Raw genomic sequence first — 14,685 nt, 5'->3', positions numbered from 1 at the left:
TTGTACAGGCTAATGCAGCTCAAATGGTTCTCCAAACCCCACAATGCCTTCCCAAAGACCTCACCTGCTCTTGTATCAGCAAGCTTATGCCAAGAAGGTGGTTATCTCGGCGAGTCTGGCTGACCATGACGAGGAGAAAACCCTGCACAAGGAGTCTGTCTTAACATAAGTGCAAAGGAAAGTGGTGAAATCTGAAAGCCATTGTGCTTCACTTGCTGTAAATGTGAAGATAATGCAGGAAGCAAATAACCAATTCCAATCCTAAATCTCTCCGTGGTACATGGACCATGGGTTTGCTTAACTGCACTGGCTGCTGAAAACAGCCCTTCAGGAAAACATATTTTGGCACTATAAACAAAGTCCAGTTATTCCATTTCACTGTGGCATTCAACAAAATTACCAATAAATAAAACAATTGGCCAGGCTTTAAGATCCATGAGAGTATCCAGCAGTGTAACAAACCAAACAAGCCAGTTATGACTGTGTTATAAAGTGGGTAATAGACACAGTGGGCCCAATTTTCCAAACTTTACAATGATTTGAAAAACCCTGCAGAGTGCTTGCGTGTTACTTGTTCATCTTAATTCCTTCACTAAGGCTTGTAATTATGTTAAATTGTATAATTCAAGAACGGTTGTTTCATTGTGTAGTGAACTTTGTAGAGATTTTAAATTACGGAAAAACAGCACCTTGCTTGCCAAGCTAGACTGTCCCTGTAGGTGCACCTACGTGCCATCTACCCAAATGTGCCATCGCTGTCTTCGGAGCCTCTGCATCTCCAGATCGAGCACACCCCAAGGTCCTGCAGCTTCTTTTCTGAAGACCACACTAGAGGGCTAAGCCCCTAGCAAATACAAGGCAAAACCCTGCAGCTATGTGGAAGGGGAGCTTACAGACGAGAAGTTATTGAGGGGCAGCTGATGAATGGTCACTCATTAAGCTCTGGTAATATTATTGCTTGCAATGCTCTGTCCATACAGTTAATCAATTTTCTAAGTGAATGAAACTGAATTAAGGCTGCTTTAATTCCAGATGAGAATGTCGACACAAGCATTTAGTGAAGTTCAACTAATGCATTTAAAACAAACTTGAGTTTGTTTCTCTCTGTAGCTGTGTGTGGGTAACTCTGGGACGGGCTCAACTGCTTCAGGCTCGGCACATCTCATAGCCCTGGGGGCTGCAGTCCCACCCTGCAGAGGGGGACATCCCACGCCATGGGATGAGGCTGCAGCGCTGACTGGCTTAGCTCTAAATCTATTCGGCTGTGATTTGGTACGGCAAATATTTAGGTACTTTGTATCAGCACAGCAACATAAAACATTAAATGCAGAAAAAGAAAACTAACTGCTAATGAAATCAGCTTATACATTTGCTTTTCATGTGTCATCAGCATCTACCTCAAGCATGCAGGGACAAAGAAAACAAAGTCGTTTGTAAGAACAGAGTGGATCTGGCTAAGAAATAGCACTGATAGAAATATAGGAAGCCATCATATAGAAAAAACATCAAACAAGCGCTTTTATCAGTGCTTCAGAAGGCACACTCTTCACTCAGCCTTCCTTCATGACCACTGACAGAAATGCGTGCAGCTTGTCTCATTTTTACCCGCACGGCAGAGAAAGAATAACAGCGACATTGAACGTGTTCATGCCCTTTGAACCACCGCTGTGCCTCAGAGTCACCGTGCCGTCGCGAGGAATTGTGCCATTCCTCATCGCTCTGAAAGCTTATTTCACCTTGGTGTCTTCTAGATACGGCTCCGAGCGCCTGCCCTTCAATTTATATGTTGAAGTTTTACTTCATATCAAAAGGGACTAGAGACCTACTTTGTCTTCATGCTTAATGTGTTATTTTATTTGTTGTTTTAGTAAAGGGGTAGATGGAAGCACCATAAAAGTGAACAAAAAAAAAGGGCTTAACATAGAACAATAGCTGTTGTATCAAATAAGCCACAGCAAACAAAGGAAACGCAAAGTGCTGGCACAGCACACCAGACAGAAGAAATACCACAGTGAGCCCAGAGACTCGAGAAGGCACCCTGGTCTCCTTGCAGGTGATGGGAATTTTGCCACTGAATTAATGGAGACGGGTTTACACCTGCACTGTCTGAAAAGCAAATGCTTAGCTGCTGAGGCACAGGATGGCAGCCACCCCAGAAAAACACCAGCTTGCTGAACCCCGGCACATGCTGACTCAACCCGAAACCTGTTCCTAGCTCAAGTTTTTGGCATGACTTTGTACCTACTCTTGTTTTATATGCCACAGCCTTAAGCAGGGATTGGACACAAGCTAAGTGAGACAAATCGTCTAACAAACATGAAAAGAAGATTACAGAACAGCCAGGACGCAGTCTAGTGGCAGGACAAGAGGTGATTGGAAGCAACTGGAAGATTTATTTCCTGCCTTTTTGCAATTTTGGGAAGGTAATAAAAACTAGCTGAAAATGCTCAGCAGCATCTCCCATGTTCAAAATGTTTTGTATACAGACTCAACTCTTTTTCTCTGTTGAATTCCTTTCTGCAGAACCGTGCTGGTGGGTTCAGGATGAGCACTGACTTGTCACTGACTGCTGGGAGCTCCTCCCAGAGGGACGTGCCTCAGCCACTGGGTTTGTGCCTCCCTGGTGTGTAAGTTATCCCCTCAAACTATGTGGTCATTCCGTTGGGTTAATATAGATTTGTGTAACAAAAGCATCAGGTTATTTCAAATACTAACCTGTCTCCAAGTAGTAATTACAGTAAGAAAAGAATCAAGCACCTGGACACAACTGGCTACCTTTGCTGTCTTGCCCTGTTCACCAGCATCTCCCTCCCAAAAAAAGCCAAAAGCAACATCACTTGTTACTTCTGAGCCCTCCTGTGTTCCAGCTCATAATGAATCTGTTAACTCACTCACAGCAGACTTGGTGCACTTCATCGTACTTGCCTGGCCAAGAATAGTTCAGTACAAAAATGCCCAGAGATTTGAAACAATTTTGAAGCAAAGTAAACAGGCATTCTGCATTGAAAGAATAAATGCAGCGCCCTGTGTGGACTGCAGGGACTCCAGCTGTGGGCAAAGGAAAGATTTTCCAGAGGGATACTCCTTAACAAATGAGAGGTAGTGAGAAAACCTCATAAATGCCTTTCACTTCGTTTTCTCTAAAGCAGTCTCTACAGAATACATTTCAGGCAACCTTGTCATTGCTCAATGTGAAATGGGCCAAAAGGTGAAAGACTAGTACTTCCCTCGGCCTCGTGGGATTGCCAGCCACTTACAAAGACTATTCAAATGATCTCATTAACTAACAGCCCTGCTTCCAGAGATCCTTTCACGTGCCCGTACAAAGACAATGGTTCCTGTTAGGCTGACATAATTTCCATCTGATTTTTTTTTTCCTTAAAAAGAAGTTTACACAGTTGGCTGAGAGCTTCTCGTGCTTACTTAGCAGGAAGAATTCTGAATACCATAAATTTGGAGCTTAGTGATGTTTTTGCTAGCTATTGATGCTCATTATGACTATTACTGACATGAGGAAAGACATCTAATTTTAGAAAATACCTGCAATTTCTTTGATACCGTGCATGAAATAAACTTGCACCTAACCTACAGGCATAAGAGAGTCGTATATTATGGAAGAAAACATTTGCTTTAAGGTGATACATTACTTTTTGGGCTAGGTTTTCCAGCTTCATTCCCTTCTTGCTGTTTTGGATACTGAAGAGCTATCTGTCTTTGCACTTCTCTGGCCTGCAAGCATCCCTTTTCCTGGGAAGCCGATGGCATCGATTAAGAAGAGAACAGCCTAGTTAGCCACCTATCCATTCTTGAGCAGGGAGAGACTTGACCATCTGATATATCCTAATCTCTAGTGTTACAAGCAGGTCCTGGTTTTCCTAGAATTAATGGTTACAGACGTTATCGATCTAGAGATGTGAGAAAGGTCACACTCCCAAAAGCCAGACACATAAAAGAGAAAAATGGAAATGAAATAGCCTTACACTTCCAACTGTCTGTTATGGCTGCTGAGTTGTAAAGGACTATGCACAGCATCTTTCCAAAACTATGTTTGTCTGCTTACAGGACTATGATGGGGAGTTAAAATGTGCCTTAGCTACAATACCCCAGTTTGCAACAACCCAAGTACTACAAGCCTCACCATCATCGTAACAATAGCAGGTTTTAATCACAGAGAATGTCACCTTCATGTTGAAATGATCCAGATATTTTTCAGTGTATGTGAATCAGCAAAGTCCTCTGAGGCTGAAGTATGCCCATGGTATTATTCATTGTTTTATACAGAATGAAGAGAGAAACTAATTCACTGTCCTTTTGTACTGGGAATAGAATAATGCATGTGATTTTCCACTTTGAAAAGATATTTAATAATCCCATTTAATGTTGAGTTAAACATTTCATTGTTTGCCATGACTAATCCACAGATTTGAAGGGAAAATTCCACTTTAAAATGTAACGGAGCTCCTCTGTTCCTTCACTTTTGAATTAGTACTAACACAATTTTGAAAATAAGTACCAATTTGGGGAGATATTTTCCAGCATGTGTTCTAATACACTTATCGTAAGTACAGTGAAATAGAGAGTGCTTTGGATAACAAATGCAAATTTGGTCAGACTAGTAAAACCAGCTCAGTCTTCACTTAGAGATGCCTTCTAATTAAATGAATAAACTTATTCTGAAAGACATTCAATGAAGGATGCAGAATAGGATTATTCTACTCCATCAAGCACCCTTTTGATGTCTAATGAAACTACAACACCAGGTAAATTATGGTTTTGTGTTCACTGCATACTTTTTAATGAGATTATTAAGAAAAATCCAATACGTAACAAGTGGGTCAGATACATTTTTATGTATCTGTCAGGAGAGACAACCTCCAGAATGATCATTCAGAAATAGGCAGCTGACTACAGAAGAACACTTAAATAAGCACACTGTTAGTAAAACATGGAAACCACAAAACTGTTGCTATTTACTAACAGTTTCAAGCATCGGACTGCTTTTGAGTTTGTTATGGCCAGTGAGGAAGCCAATAGAATTACGTAAATATTCATGGGTGCACAGCAATAAACTCTAACAACAAATTTTATTACAATATTTTTAAAGAAACACAACTATCCCAGCCATTTTTGGATATTTCAGCAACATTTTAAGAAATAGCAGTGTACGTATCACTGTGAGGGGAATGGCAGACACGCCTGATGTGCCATGAAGCACAGGCCACGCTGCCCGGGGTTACAGCCCTGTTAACAGCCCCAATCAATGAGGCTTAGTATTCAAATACCTCCATTACAGGAGCTCCTTCTCACCTTGAAGTAATTGTATGTCACACGCAGGAAGGTGATGGCAGCACAGAAGTGCTTTCTGCCTAACTAGCACTGCTCCCTGTGACAGCAGCGACCAAGCTCCTTTTGACTTCCACAGGACCCCAATTAATGCGACTGGGAGCGCTGTGGGAGCTGCCCCCGGCCCACGCCACGGCACCGCGCCACCGATGGACGTCCATGGCTCACCGGCTGACTGAACCCGCTCCCAAGACAGCCCAAACCACTGAGCCACTTCAGTCACATCTGCAAAGCTACATTGGGCTCTTGTCTGAAGCGTGCCAATATCCAACTTAGGCTTGAAACAGAGATTTTATCACGCCAGCTTTGCTGTAGTGAGGAGCCCACAGCGCTAGGCCCAGGCGCTGCGCGGCTCTGTGAAGAGCACCAGCAGCTGAAGGAAAGCCAGATTAAACTGAACAACCTGAACCACACAGAATTCATGCTGCATTTTCTCCTGAGATCAGGGCGTTTGATGGCTCCAACCCTTCACACGTTTCAGGACCTGCTGGGAATTGCGACTGGAGACAAACACGATACTATTGGGCCCAGATTTGTGGAATTTGAGAAAATTTTTACTTCTCTCTGAACCCTACAGTACTGAAATCAAGAGTCGTGTGACAGTCGTGTGACATAAATTGAATATTCATATTCAGTAGTTATAATTTTGATAAAAGTTGTTCTTTACTCTGAGAGTTACAGTTGGTAATAACATCAGTTAAAAGGCTAAAAGCATGCATCATACAATTAAACCTGAATGTCACATTAACACTCTTTTTCACTGAATCAACAGGAAAAACATGATTACCAGCTCGGAAGTGTTCAGTAAGTGATATTCTTCTAAGAATAGGAAGATTATGCTTCAGAGTCATCTATAGCCCACCCTACCGACACTTTCTTGTCAGTGCAAAAGGATGCATGCCTTCACGAGGTAGGTCTTTACCACTGTAAATTAATACTACTGCACCACAGAATGTGATAATAATGTGATAATGTGATACTGCAATAATGTCAAAAGCTATAGAATTATAAATAATTTCAATAATAAAATAGAAGAAAATTATTTTAGCTTCTAATTCAGAACTGACAAAAAGTTAGTTGGTGAATTTTTAACAGGCTTTAGTTTAGCTTTGAGATGTCAGTGCAGTTGAGAAGGTGCTCAAGGGTTTTGTTAACAGGGCTGGATTTAAGCACGTAGATTTGTAGGTCTGCTGATGCCTTTGGCTCCCAGTGTTGAGCTCTGGCAGATGCAGCTGTGGCAGCTCCTGCCCCCAGCTGCCTGCTCTGTGTTGATGATGATCGCTGCTGTCGTAGCAGTGTCTGTACCTTGGTCCAGTTCACGCCTGTCTTTCACACCACCCTCACCGATGCTTTAGGCTGAAATGCCAGGCTGTGAACTGGGGCACTGGAAGTGCTGACACATGTCCCGTTCTGTCACCCCTTCCAGGGGACGATGATGCTGGAAGGCAGTGGTGTTAGGTGAACAGCTGGGGGTGGTCACGTCTTAAGCCACTGCAGCTAAATCTGCCAAATCGCATCTGTCAGAGTACGCAGTTTATACTTTTAGCCTCATGTGTGTGGAACCATAGGATTACCAAATTACTACTTTAACTACAATGCATTAATCTGGATGAGATCAATTAAAGAAAAAATGCAAGTAACAACTAGAACATCCGCATACTCCCACGAAAAACATATTGTTAATACAATTTAGAGAAAATATCAGATCCTAAACTTTGCACATAATTTAATACTATTCTTTGGATAAAACCCCAAAACCAAAAACTAAAAACAAACAAACAAAAAACCACAACACACTTTCAATAGAAGATGTCATGTGCTTGCTTGATAAATGCTTCAAATATACAGAGCTCTGATCTTCATATGTTTTAAGTCAGAGAGACTTCACTTAAGTCAGAGGAGCCACAAAAGCCAACAGCAGATGAAGTCTGGGCCCTAGTTTGCTATTCACTAATCTTCAGGAAATTCGTAAGATTATGGACAGAACATTTTCTTTCTCCAAAACAAGGAAATATAATATCCCTAGAGTATCTCTTATCTACCCTCAAATTCAATCTGGAAGGTCTTTCTTCTTTCCTAAGCCTTTTGTAGAATTTCAGTTCTATAAACATAGCCTTTCCCAGTTTACTGGTATTTTTAATGCATTGAAGCTGTTGTTCCAGTTTTGGGCATAGTCTCCTCTCAAAACTTTTGAAACCTGTTCTTTTGCTGCTCCTTTCATTCTTTATAGATGCTTCTTCTCTCATTTTCTTTTGTGAACTGAAATGCTTCCTCCACTACAGTTCCCCTCAAGTCTCTCCATTGCGTTTCAGCCTTTGACCTTCTCTGTGCAGTGTGTACGTGTTTGTGTCCATGTGTGGGAGAGAGAAAACCAGTGTGTATGAGTTTATATCTCAACATTGGCTTGCTTTATGCTAATACTCATCACCATTGCACCTAATATGTATTATAAAAGTAAACTGAAGTATAAACACTCACATGCAGTAACTGAATTACATGTTCTTCCAATGTTTATAGTACTCTAGTGCCATCTAGCGAAATACATACAGCAAGTATAATAATGAGAGAAAAGTTCATTTTTGCATTGATAAATACATTTCTAAATATATTGCTGAATAGATATACTGTTTTTCTCTACAAGTGTGCAAAATTCACTGACAAATAGTTTAAGAACATATAAAATGCTTTTTTAACTAGGGTGGTTTCTTAAAGTACCCCAAAGCGTTGTGTTTCCAAGGCACTCGGGTTGCACGTGATTTAACATTCCATTGCACGTATAAAACCTGTTTCTTAAATCTTTGATAAATCCCTTCCAAGTAGAAACAAAGGAGCTTTAGTTAACTGTATCCAGTTTGTAGACTAAACATATAACTTGTATAATCGGTCTCAAAAATCTGTTTACACTATTTGCCACATTTGCAAAGGAATGTGTAAGGGCCTGTTATTTACCTAGAATATTTTCTCAAAATCTTAAATCCTGCACAGTTTGTTATTTGTAGCAGATGCTCAAAACTGCCTGGAAAAGCAGCTCAAGAGCCAGTGGCTTCGAATGGGAAATTTCACATTTAACCCTTTCTCTCCCCTCCAAATGGGATTCAGAATTTCTTTCTTTAGGGCTTTTGAAACCTTTTGAAGTGAATGGTACCACGGGGCAGCACTTTGCACAGCCTGGGCTGCTGAGCTGTAACCTCGTGCTCAGGACTGTCCCCAGCCCACCTTGTGGAGAGCTTCTGACATTTCGCCACTGAGCACTGAGAAGTATGAGGTAGGAACTGCCAGTGCCCTGCCAGTCTTGATAAATCTGTGTGGAGGTGACACTGCTATCCACTAACCTACGAAAAAAGTGAAAAAACAGTGTCCCCTTGGCTCCAGTTGATTATGGATGTCAGTAGTCTCAAGTACAAGTAGTTTGTAAGATGCCAAGGAAATCATATGGGGATTGCTTCAAAAACTCCTTCATTGTGCCCTCCTAGTCTTGCTTAACATTCCTGTAGAAAACAGAGTAAATGTACAAAAGTCCTTTCTTTTGTCTTAATAGCCACTTCCAACTCCCTTCTACTACTACTACTTGTTTTTATGATACTGTAGAAAAGCCAAAGCAGGATTAGAAACCAGCTCTACTGTGTGGTGTGCTGTCACAGACAGAGGCAACCTCTGCCCTAAGGACCGCAAATCAAGGGTTTGATCCAAAAAACAGTTAATGAACATCTTTTCACTGATCTCAGTGAGGTCTGGAGCAAGCCTAACAGCAAAGATGTTGTTTATTAAGTTAAATTTTCTTTTGGATGACATTTTGGAACTGTTAGCATAGTTCACATTTCAGTTTCCATTGTCTGCAACCATATGAACTTGATATTTTACAACAGTTTTACGTACAGATTGGAAATCTGATTTCAGTTACTCCTACTGCTGCTTTATTTCATTTAAGGAAATTGGTATTAAATTGTTGGATATATTTATGTGTCCCCATTTGTCATTACTTTAGTCTGTCTGAAGAACCGTGCAACCTACAGTACTGCATTCTCACCATTAATTAAAACTCTTCCAAGGTTAACACACCCAAGAAATAGGATTGGTGAGCAAGTGTTGTGTAACAGACAAACTCATATAAAATCTAAATGTGATTTAATTAGTTGATAATGGACCATTAATTACAAAGCCAGTGAAATGAAACACATTGTTGTGGGAACACATAATGGAACTATTGAGAAAGAATAGATTTGTTTTTACTAAGTACTTGTCTGCTAAGAAAACCACCTGTGCAAATAACTGGCTCAAATCAGATGACAAGCAGATTTTTTATTGCACAAGAAAGATTTTGGTTTCCATGACAACGCACCTAGGTCAAAACAGCAAATTGTATCTTTTTCTGCAATAAACATTTCATTTACTCTAGCAGGTTTAACATCCAGGTTTATAATGTGTCTAAAATATATTTATTAGCTAGCAATTATTTAATACAGCAGCTTCTGCCCAGAAATTGCTGTTCAGTGACTAGGGATTCAGCTAGAAGTGTATGGGATCTATCCTAAGCCTTTTGGCATTTTAAACAAATGCTGTAATGCTGTTTGGCTCACAGTAACCTACTGTGAGCTCTGGGGAGAACTAAGCAAACAGTTTAAATGTTATACAAAAGTTTTTATTTAATTGAATTCAAGCATTTATAAAATTATATTAAATTAGGTCATATTCGTAGGTTATACAGTATTTAACATTTTCACCAATAATTGCCTGTACATCTAATTTAAAATTTAATGGCATTATGTAAGAAAAAGGTTTTCTTGATCTGAGGGCAAATACGCTTTATTTATAGGCCTTTTTCTCAGACTGAGAATGGAAAGTACAAATGTGTTACTCATTAGGGCCCACGTCGTTACGAGATTGGATGACTACATCCCGCTTCCCCAGGGTGCCCAGGCCAAAAAGAGCTGCAGTCAGCAAAAACAGAAAAATAGGTGTTCTCATTTCCAGTGTTCCGAATTGAAAGAAACAATCGGCAAGCCCCTGAAGTAATGAGGGGTTTTGTTCCCAAGAGCAGGACGAGGGCGGCCTGAGGCCACCACCACATGGAAGGTGGCGGGGACAGGAGGGCAGGAGCGGCTCGGCCTAGCGGTGCCTGGTGTGTGGGTCACAGCGATGTGAGGGAAGGCTGGGCTCTTGTGGTGGAGGGAAACAAAGGATTTAGGAAAATCCTGTAGGAAAAAGGACTTCAATGTGAAGAAAAACGGTTTAATTGGCTGAAGGGCATCACGAGTGAAAATAGGCAACTGTAGCAAACACCTTTTAATGCATATCAGTTCCTGAATAGACACTCTTCAGACAGATGTATATTCCTTGATATAAGGAGGAGTATGCTGTATATAATACTGCTCCCAATATCCACTATTCCTAACTGAAGAAGGAACAACAAATTCAGGACTACAATGACTGAAAAAGAAGAAGTAAGAGGGGAGAGCTGGTAGAAGTGAGGAAAACTCCAGCATGTTCAAACTTCACATGTTGCCTCCTACCCTCAAAGCACATCTTTTAGATTGGAACAGCAATAAATGAGAGACGAGTTCTTAGGCTGAGATATGCCCTACTTCTCCTTCCTGCTGCACCTATCCAAACACCACACAAACCTAAGCAGAAAGCATCTTCTGTTTCACTATTCTCTAGTGTTTGATTAATATTCTTATTCAGTGTGCTAATTACTAAGCAAAATAAACTTCAAATTCTGTGAGCACTGACGTGTGCCAATAATCAAAATAACCAAAGAAAAACACATTTATATGAAAGGAGGCTTCCAGGCAACCAAAGAGTTGACTTGGCGTGTTAGGGGTCCCTTTGCTTACTTTTGTGTGCCACATCTCGACTGAAATCGTGGTGTACCCACAGGGCGTGCTTATGCCCGAGGAGAGGAGGCCACTAGATGGCTTCCGAGCTGCGGCCTTCAGCCGCCAGCCCTGCTGAAGAAAACTCAGCTCTTGCGGTGCCAAAAAGTCTTCCAGAAGAAATCTTCCATGTTTTCTTCTGCCAACTGCACAGGGAGCACTTGGTGCACTGCTATGAATATTGAGGGGAGCAGAAGAGAAGGCATCTTTAGGCTAGAAATGGTATTAACAATAAAATTTAATACACTTTTTAGAATTGGGATTTGAAGTTACCATAGCCCTGCCGACTGATGCCACACTGTACTGGCATAATGTGTCATTTCAAAAGGACTTAACAGTCCTCTGCCAAACCGTGTCCTCAGAGCAACAACTTTTCTTATCACGTAACAAGAACTCCACAGAAAACTTTGTTCTGGGCTAGTCCACCCAGCTTTAAAATTTAATTTTCACTAGGTGCCTGAAGAAATATGATGGTGGTTGTTTTTTGTTGTTGTTGTTGATTGTTTCCTTGATTGTTTTGTATTTTTGAAATTGAGCTTTCTAATAACATCTTCACTTCCTGGCTGAGGATTCTGTCCAAGTTTTTTGTTCCCTCCTACTCACACGGTGTTTTGCTGGTTTTTGAAGCAGAAGGGACAAAACAGGACTCTGGGGTGCTCCTGCCGTAGGGCTTAAGAGGAACTGGCTGGAACAGCCGGCACTGCAGTCACAGGACAGCCGTGGAAGACGGAAGCGTCTCCTGGCTGTTCCATCAAAGCATTCACAAAGGCTTGCCGAACAGAGCCAGCTTAATTGACACTAATTGGTTTCCCTCGGCTGGTCATGTCTCTTTGAAAGGCATCTTCATGCTGCTTTTCAAGGAGAAGCACTTATATTTGGTCCTTCTGAGAAAGCGACAGCAACCTGAAGAAAGGCCCGGCCCCTCTGCTGCCAGCCTGTCACGAGCGTGTCCTCGCCTCACGGAGCGATGTCCTCGGGCCCGTGCTCTCCATCAGCCTGTGTGTGTGACTGTCTGGAGGCACCAGATCATACCAGAACGTAAGAGGTAAATCATTTAGTGGTGTGTAGACATTCTGGTAGTTTTCAGTGAGTTTTGGTGGAGTTAAAACAGGTTAACTTGTAAAGCCTTGTCGGGAATATGTGAAAAAAGGGAGCAGGCCTGGCTTTTATACCACAAGAGAAATGCTCAGGCTGGTGGATGTCTGCTCGGAAGGGCAGAGGTGACAGCAGGGAGCTCCTCTGGAGGACCTGCCTGCTGGCTGAAGCCATGGTACCCTGACCCCAGTAAAGAGCCGAGTCGATGAAGGCAGATTGTTGGTGTTCTTTTAATTTCTTCTTATTAGAACAAATGTAGACTGATGGCCAATGTCTCTCAACAGTTTCCCTGCTGATGTTTGTCTCCCAGGGAAGCACCCTTAAGGAAACCACTTTCCATTGCCTTTACCTAGTCATCCCAATGAACATTTTCAGACAGCTATCATCAAGGTTAGCCCTTCAAAAGAAACTGACTTTGTAAGTGACTGAATGCTCTTGAAATCGTCTCCTTGTTGTGATGTGGTGATCACACAGAAGTACAACTGTTGACAGAAGTACAGCTCTGAGTTCCTTAGAAAATCTACAGACTGAGAGATTTACTAGCCTATCTGCGGTAAACAGAAATAAACAAAAACCTAATTTCCTCTCTGTAAACCAACAGACAGGGGAGCATGCTTTCTAAACACGGCACGCACTTATAATCCTAAGGTAAAGCTTTCCATCTGGGAAGCATGGAAAAGTAGGTCAGTTTGCTTATCGTTGGATATGTATTCAGTGGCTTGGACACAGACTCTGGTAATGAGGAAATGCTGGCGCACTACACTCCAGAGTTCAAGCTCTATAATGACAGGTTTCAGATGTAAGTAGAATTCTGTTAAGATTAGAATCACTGCAAAAAACGAAGTTTCCAACCCCTTAATGACAGCTACATGACAACTGTTGGCCTTGGGAGCTTTTCTGCTCCCGGAGCGTGGATGCTCCGGCTGCTGAACGTCAGGCCAGCATGTGGATCATCTCAGTGCATGTTTCTGTCCCTGCCTCCCGGCTTCTCCTGGAAGGAAAAGGAAAGCTGCTTGTGAGGGCAGAGGGGCCCGATGCTGGGCTGGCAGCAGGACTGCAGTGTACGGGCATGGCCTGTTCAGCTCACCTCTGCTGCCAGGAATCCATGAATTGCAATTGCAGTTCTCTGGGTAAGAAGTGTGTAGCTGCAATCTCCTGCAAGTACAGTCATAGCTAAAATTCTTTCTGGCTACGCGGGAAGTGAGTATTTTACAGCCCAAGCAGGTTGCCTTAATAGTGGAGGAATACTTTGCTGAAATGGAAGCAACTGAAGAGTCCAGTACGCCCTGATGGACAGCACAAAAAAGAACAAAGCCCCAGGTATGTGGAATTACCATCGACATAAATGTAAGCAATTGTTATAATGTAAGTATACATGTTGATGGAGGTACAACGCTGAAAAACTTGATTTCCACTGAGTTCTTCACTTTTCCATTCCATGTTAGTGAAACTCTTTACATAAATACAGCAGAGATGTTGAAATAAAGCGCAGTGGCTGTTCCTTGTGCGTATTAAATAAATTTTCTGAAGTCCATCCTCCACACTAGATTGGGCAATACCAGCATTTAAATATTCTAACCATTTGCATTTCCAGGGATGAGACAGAGTAAAGTATTGTTTTGCTGCACATTAAGCTTACAACAGCGTTGCTCAGTAAACCTATCAGAAGCTCGCAGCCTTTCCAAACTGGGACAGGAAACACCTGGACTTCTGTGGTAAAACATCACTGTGAGTGCATTGTACATTTTGGAACAGATCATTTTGAATTGTTAATAAATATTCATCTTACTGCAGTAAAACACTGTGTGTCCAGTGCTATAAACATTGGTGGAGCTAAATTAAATACATGCAATCTTAGTCATCTTGATTTTTTTCCCTAAAATGAGAACTCGACTTCCCCTCCAAGAACATCTTAAGTTTTAAAAGCTTAAAACCCAAGAAGATAATTCTATCGGATATACAAACGAAATATCTCAGTTTCTGTTATATTTGTTCTTTGTTAGCACATTCCCCCATCTTTTCTAAATGGCTCACTATTAAGTTAACTAAAATGAAGGCTTTGTTTCCTTTCCCAGGAAAAGCCTCGCACCTTGGCAGACGCAGCCCTGTAGGCTCACACAGGAATTCACTGGCACTCCCCTAATGGCCTCAGTTTGAAAAACAAACCGAGAGATGTCCCTAATTATGTGAAAGCCAAGGGGCAAAATGCAAATTATATACAAATCCTCAGGCTTTTTCCCAAGAAACTGCACAAATTGTAACTATCAATTTTTGCTACATTGGTAGAGCTTGCTTTTGTGATGAAGAGCCCCGGAGCCATGCCCTGAATTGGGAAGAATTTCCTAATTTTAGGAATAAAAATTTAATTGTTGCA

The 14,685-nt window shown here is 41.6% G+C and overlaps 1 protein-coding gene across 1 annotated transcript in view; it reads right to left on the bottom strand.

Moving 5' to 3' along the window:
- Window positions 1-14,685, bottom strand: part of PDZRN3 (PDZ domain containing ring finger 3) — a 131,144-nt gene that overhangs the window by 60,198 nt on the left and 56,261 nt on the right. The gene's annotated exons all lie outside the window — the stretch shown is intronic.

This window comes from Aythya ferina (assembly GCF_964211825.1).
Source record: "Aythya ferina genome assembly, chromosome: 10".
NCBI lineage: Eukaryota > Metazoa > Chordata > Aves > Anseriformes > Anatidae > Aythya > Aythya ferina.
Note: the sequence above shows the minus strand (reverse complement) of the source record. Positions and strands in the feature narration are given on the sequence as shown.